Consider the following 7,479-nt stretch of genomic DNA (forward strand, 5'->3'; position numbering starts at 1 on the left):
AGAGAAGGCCCACTAATAGTAAAAGCCAATGAGCCCTTCTTGCAGGCAGTCTCAGTGTGTCATATGTCACACCCATTGTCTCTGTTTTTGAATTGTATTCTCTTTCACAACACAACTTGGGAAGTTGACAGCTTGATGTAATGCGTATGTTCTCAGAGGGGTGTGGCCTACTTTCAGTATGGCGTGATCAGCCAGGTCTTTACTGGATAATTACTGTCTCTTGAAGGCAGGAAGTTGTGACATAAAATAATGATGTGCTGAGTCAGGCTACTTGCGTACAGAAAACATGAATTACATTCCCTCTTGTGTGGTAAACAACCTCAATGTTTGCCCAAAAGAAACCCTTGTGACTTACATCAATGGTACAGTGCTCCATAAATACATTTGCTCGATTGACTGATTGATAATGACAATTTTTCCCCAGACACCAGTAACCTGTGAAGCCTATACACAAGCAGAGTTTGTGGAATCAACGCAAACACACCTGAGGTTTCATCAAAATATCAAATGCCCACAGCAACGTCTACATAAGAGAGCGGGGGACCCTTGAGCGGATCATAGTTGTGCCTTTTATTTGGATTTGTGTTCACACCTTTTCGAGTTTTCGTCTTTCTTATGACTTGAAAACAAAATATATTTTTAACATATAAAAAAAAATTGAGATATGGAAAAAAAAGACAAATAGCTCAGAACACAAATATATTTGCTAGATCTAATGTTATCTACAGGATGGAGGAGCAAAGCCATCTTCTTGCAACATAGTGGATTGATGTAACAGCCTTCAGACCGCAAATAAGACTCATTAACTAGGACAACAAGCACCTGAGGGTGTTTGGCTTCACTGTGCTTGGTGAGCATGTGATTTCGAGAGGACTCAGAGGATTAACTAAGCTGTTAGAGATAATTGAGTCTTCAGTCCAAGGCTACATTCAACCATCTCTTAGAATACTTCCATCCAAACCTTGCTGTAAAACCAATTCTAAAGCTAATTGGAAGTTAATGGGTGTGAAAAAGTACTACTGCTTATGTAATAACTAGATAACTAAAGGGACATGAGGGAATTGTAACAATTAACAAAATAAAAGTTGTAAGAATAAACAACCCAACTTGTATACCTATTCACAGAAACTGTAGAGAAATGCAAACAACTCAAAAAATTCAGTAAAGGACAACTGGTTGAAAGAGAGGAAGTCTCACTCGCGCTTACCTCACATACTAAACCAGATGACGGCTGTCCTGTTAAGAACTCCGTAGGGTGAATTTGGGTAATCTGGGACAGGTTTTGCATGTTCTCATCTTTCTGTGACACCACACTCAATTTTTGTGATTTCAGTCACAAAAAATCAATGCTAAACCTAGGGTAAAAGTTATGTGGACTATACATTGTCATAGCAGGGAAGAAAACACTCTGGAGTTTAAGTGCCCCACATTACCCAATGTCCCAGATTACCCCAAACCACCCTACTTGAATACCAGGTGTACAGTACCGACTGTCTAAAAAGAGAAAAAGTAAGGCTTTATTGTGGGAAGGTGTCAAGAAACTCTCTTAATCCCCTTTCTTAATTAGTATCACTGTCTCCCAGCTGTCCTCCACTCTCTGATGTATAAGCAAAGCATCATGGATATTTTGGGGGGTACGTTTCTCTCCTCAGCACACAGGGTCACAGGGTATTTCATCTGAAAAGGCTTGATGCTGCTTGTACTCATGTCTGGTAGGAAAATCTTCACAACTTCTGTCTTAGGGGCTGGAATCACACCCTGAATTCCATTGTTGCCAGACTGATGTGTCACAGTCACATGTGTGGCAGCCAAGATGGTTGACACGCATGTGGCGGCAAAGGCAGCAAGAGAGAGCTAAAAACAACCCAATGTTAGGCAATGAGCGTTCGTTGTCTCTCTCCAATGTACCTTGTCTGCAACTCTCTGCCTCAAACCAATGGTGCCACCTGGTGGATCTGCAAAGGATGACAACACAAGGCCTCAAGAACAAGACCATCTTCTTTGGGTCTGCCAGAACTCTTCCTATCAATTTCCTTCAGTTTCCAAGTGCCTTTTAGGGTGTAGAAAACTGTACTCTGATGCTTGAGCTTTCTGTGTCATTTCTATGACACCTACTTTTGAGAGTTGTAATGGTCTGTCTCCCTTTATTAATGGCCTTTTTCTCACCATTATGATATGAACACTACTTCCTGCAGTACAATAATGTCCAAATAAACTTAAAGATGTAATAACACAATCAGTTCCAACACTGCTTGTATACAGACTGAGGGTTTGTATGTATCCCACAAGAGCTGGGACACCTATAGTAATTGTGAGAACAGCAGTTGTGAACCCATTACATGTTCTCTGAGAAAGTCATTTTTGGGTAACTCTGAAATGTACATTTTGTTTTTGGTAACTGAAACGTATTTATTCATGTATATTTATACATTTCATACATTGATATACTTTTTTATTGGCCTCTGGCACTTTACCATTTACCTAAGCACCATTTCAGTCACAAGACTTGAACTGCTTGAATTTCACTCAAACTGGAAAAACAGACAGAAGTGTTCTAAAACTTTTAACGTGTGTACGTGATACCAGGGACTGGACCCCTCTGTGGAACAGGCAGATGGAGGCAGAACCCCTCAAGAAGACAGGAGCCAGACAAAGGTGAGACCTGGGTGCTGGGCGCTGGGCAGTGGGAAGCCAGGAGGCAGAACTGGAGACAGGCAAACAGAAGGCTGAGCAGACACTGTCAGCTGGGAGTCTGGCGGGGGGAGCTGGTAGAGCCAGGAATTCAGGAGTCGCTGACTGCAGCAGCTCAAGTATTAAAGAGTGGGGCTACAACATGGGCACAGCAGACTGGGTTAGGGTTAGTCACTGGGGACTGGGGCTCCTGGACGCTGGGTAGCAGGGACTCTGGGACAGCGGGGAGTGGTGACTCCTGGAAACTGGGGTTTCCTGGCCGCGGGAGCCGGGTGCACCCAGAGAAGCACTTTGAATTCACCTTTTAAATGGAACAAAGAGTGACGTGGAAGACTCGACAGGGTTATCCATAGAATCAAATGACTCATTTATCTACATAAATACATTTATTTGTGGAGATGTCTGCTCTTTTCTAGCAAAAGTTACAGAGGGGAATCAGGGGATACACATTGTATTAGGTTTTTTTTTTTACCTACATTTAGCTGATGCTCTTATCCAGAGTGATTTAGGTACAGGGATATTCCCCCGAGGCAAGTAGGGTGAAGTGCCTTGCCCAAGGACACAACGTAAATGTTCACGTCCAGGAATCAAACCGGGAACCTTCTGATTACAAGCCCGATTCCCTATTCCCAATTCCCTGTGTTATTTTCTGTGTTCTTTTGATCACAACAAACAACCTAAGATAATTTGGAGATGTCTGCTCTTTTGTTGCAAAAGTTACAGAGGGGATACACATTATATCAGGCAATTTTTCACCTGACATAATATGTATCCTCTCTGTAACTTCCATGTTCATTGACAGACCCTTTGCATGTTAGGGGAGGGGGTACGCATTATATCAGGTGAAAAAAAAGCCTGATATAATGTGTATCCCCTGATTCCCCTCTGTAACTTTTGCTAGAAAAGAGCAGACACTCCACAAATAAATGTATTTATGTAGATAAATGAGTCCCTTGTTACTATGGAAAACCCTGTCGAGTCTTTCACGTTCGCTATTTGTTCCATTTAAGAGGTGAATTCGAAGTGCAGCAGTTAAACTCCGCTTCTCTGAGTGCACGCGCACTCCCGCAGCCAGGGGATGCAAATCCTTGTGGGGATACATGCCTTGACACGACACCGGTGTGCACGTGCAGAAACATGACCCAGCAGCACACTATAATAACAGTATTTTTGACAAAAGTCTTTGTCCTGTGTTTTATTATGATCATAATCATGATCAACTAATCACAACATCATTCAATGATCATGAAAATTCACATTAGTATATTGATGATGTATTCACTTAATAAATTATGAGGCATTGCTTTCCCCTGGGAGAAAGTAAATAAGCCCAGCAGATTTTGTCCCTCCCAATGTTGACTCCATGGCTACGGCCTTGTGTTGCAGTATCGCACAACCCTACCAACTAGGCAGCTATGAATATGTGCAGACGTGAAAGGGGAATAGTGTCAAGCATTAAAGAGTGGGAGAGGGAAAGAGAGGGAAAATGTGTCACCTGACACTATTGCTACTTCCTGGACACTGTGGAACTTCTAAGTGATTGACACTGTGACACGTTAATCTTTGACTTTGATACCTCTTGCACTGCACTGTATGTTTACACATCTGTCTTCTCATATCTACATACAGTATTTTGTATATTCTTGTTCTATAGTATAACATTTTATATTCTAGTTTAAGGTTTTTACATTTTAGTTTGCACTGTGCCCTTTTAGTTTTTATGTTATATGTAGCAGGGCCATCCTTAAGAATTTCAATGACCAGTACTACCTTGTCTGATCTGTGCAAATGACCAGTACAACTATTGTATTGTATTATTAATCAAATATGATTTATTTGGCATCCTATCAAGGTCAAGTTACATTTAGTCTGAATAAAACATAACATTTAACTTAATTTGCATAGGCAATTAAATGGGACTTTACTGTAACTCCCATAAGCAGACTGAAATCCTGGATAATTAGGGATGGATCAGGACTGGTGCTGCCACGCAAAACGATTGACAGTCAGACAACCGGAATTGTACCTGAAAACACTTCGAATTTTGAACCCTTTTTCAGACTACTCTACATCTGATGGTTCCAGGAACACAGTTTAATCGGATTGGCTCCAGCCGAGTTTGCCTCGAAGGTCAATGGTGAAATTGGATATTTTATTTTAAAGCGGCCGATGTAACCGAGAGCGCGCACAGAGGACGCTCTCGTGGAGAGTGCGGATATACAAGCTAGAAATTGTGATCCACATGCTCAAATACAATACATCCCGCTGAAACTGCAACAAAGAATAAGTTAATTTGTCAAAGACGTAAACTAGCCAAGCCTACTTCAGATACCTATGTCTGTAGGTGACTGTGACAACTGTGGTTCCCATCGAATTCTTAAAACACAGTCAGTAGCCTCTCGATACGTGCAGCGTTGATCATGAGAGCGCTTCTACCGGACGGTGGATTCCTCGCTGGTAGGTGAAACCCTTTCATGACTGCAAACCGAACGAACATTAGATTAAGTCATAATGTTAACGTTAAATGGCAATATTATTTTAGACATGAGAAGTGGGATTGCACTTTTTACACCAGTGTGTGTGACCATGCAAAAAAATAATAAGTGGGTGAACATCAGTATCCTCCACAACCCAAGCCCGGGGACAGCCCTGTGGTGCAACTGGAACTGAATCAACTGCGTTTAAGGGGCTCAAACTACTTTGTGAGATCAATCTTTCACTTCATCTTGGGCTGGCAGCCATGTAGTCCATCTTGAAACAGCTGTTTGTCACTGTTGTGCTGTGGGTAAATGTCCGCGCACCATAAACTGATTTATTTTAATTTAATGGCATTTTCCCGTTACCTTTAGACGCTGTGCTTGTTGGCTTCGTGTGTTTATTAAAGGTTTGTGTGTCAAAAGCGTTGGGCGCGTTCGCTTCTCAAAGGTTGAAATCGACTGGGTAGTCAAGTTCGTTTTTCTTTTTACATCATTATACGTGGGTGATGGATGTCCTTGAGTTATCACAAAAGATGCAGCCACGTTTTGGTTTGATTAATTCGCTAAATAAAATCCTTTAAGAACTCTAGGAAACTCCAACCAGAGGCAGAGGCTATTATGAGCTGCGTAATGCAACACACTCTGATAGAGCTTAGGAAGAAGGAAATCGGGCATATAGTACATTAAGGTCAAGTGTTAGTGCGGAAGAACTTGCTTTTTGTACTATTTGGCTTTTGAAGTTATGCATCATCAAGACTTGGAAATGCACTTCCAAAATGTTGGGATTTTTATGGGCTTTATTTATGGATCTCTCCTAACGTCCTCGGCCTTTGGCTTTTTACTCTACATTAATGATGTGAGTGATGTAAGTTAACAGCAATGATGACACCCAAGTAACTACACAGCCATGTCTATACAATTGTCAAGTCTACCAGCAAAAAAAAAAAAACGTCTTGAAATAGCGCCAGCCTTGCCTTCTTGAACAGTCCTTTACATGCAGATATTACTTAAAGCATTTTGAAGAGCACTTTACCGAGCCCATCATTGCTGATTCAGAGTTTGGACACATGCTTGCAACTTCTGCTCTGCACTCTCCCTCTGCGAAATATCTCCTTTCATTACATTATTTAGAAAGGAAGAAGAACCTCCTCCGCTTTGCTGAGAATTGACAGGAGCATTGACTAAGAAGATGCTGCAGTCTCCCCTCAGTTAGTCCGTCACGTACTGAAGCACTTAAAGCATGTCTGGTTTCTCTTTGCCATCCTCTTCAATGTATTTGTGTTTGGTGGATGCAGAAGACACTTGCTACTGAAAGGTAAAAAACCTAGTCTTAGTTCTGATCTACTTAGCCGTGCTCATTTCATGAGTACTGTGGACACCGGGAATCTGGATTGAGGTGAACTCGTTATTCAACCTCATTAACAAATTATTCCCCTCGTTTCTAACTTAAGTGATGTTCTAGTTTGCTGTCTCCCACTGTGGAACAAGCCTTCTAAAGCCGTCAATGTCCAGTATGAGACGGTATACGTATCTATCCCAATGACAACCCCTCATGAAAAAAGAAATTGAGAAACTCCAAGTAATAGATCTTGGGTTGGTCATGCTTGTGTGGATTGGCTAGTCTCGCAGAACCCTGGGTCATACGTTTACACTACTTTTGATTTTTCTACCAGAAAATCATACCCAACCTCTTTCCCTCCCATCTCCCAACCATGCAAACTCATGCAGTCATTCATTCAACCCAGCCAGGCAGCCACAAGCTTACCTGAGGAGCAAGGTCGTTGTGGAACAGAACACAATACACCATTGTAGTGTTGTCTGAACCCAGAGAATAAAGGGACACCGTCTTTCTTTGTGATTGGTTAAAACCATGCTAGGCACGTATCCGTTCCGCTCCATACTATCATAGACCTGACCAGGAAGAATGAGTCAGACTTAATAACTTACATCAATAGTTTAATTACAAGGCGCAGTAATTGTGGACTGCGTCTCTGCAGTATTTCACTGAACGAACTAATTTTAATTCTGTCCAACCCATTGTTGCCAGCGAAATGAAAGGCAATTCACATAAGTGATTAACTGTGGACATGGCTGGACTCTTGTACACAGGATAGAAGTCGTCGCCTCCTGCAGCTTCCAGTATAGAAATGCTGTCCCCAATTGCTGTCTGTTCTTGATAAAACAAAAAATTCTGTCTGATTTTAGCAGGACATGTCAGGATTCCTGTGCATTTTAATCTATCTCTTTATTTCTCTTACTCTACTGATTCATATGTCTGATATTGGATCCTCTAAACTTGCACAGATTCAAG

This window comes from Hypomesus nipponensis, chromosome 4, assembly GCF_054491055.1.
Source record: "Hypomesus nipponensis isolate SF chromosome 4, ASM5449105v1, whole genome shotgun sequence".
In the NCBI taxonomy this organism is placed as follows: Eukaryota; Metazoa; Chordata; class Actinopteri; order Osmeriformes; family Osmeridae; genus Hypomesus; species Hypomesus nipponensis.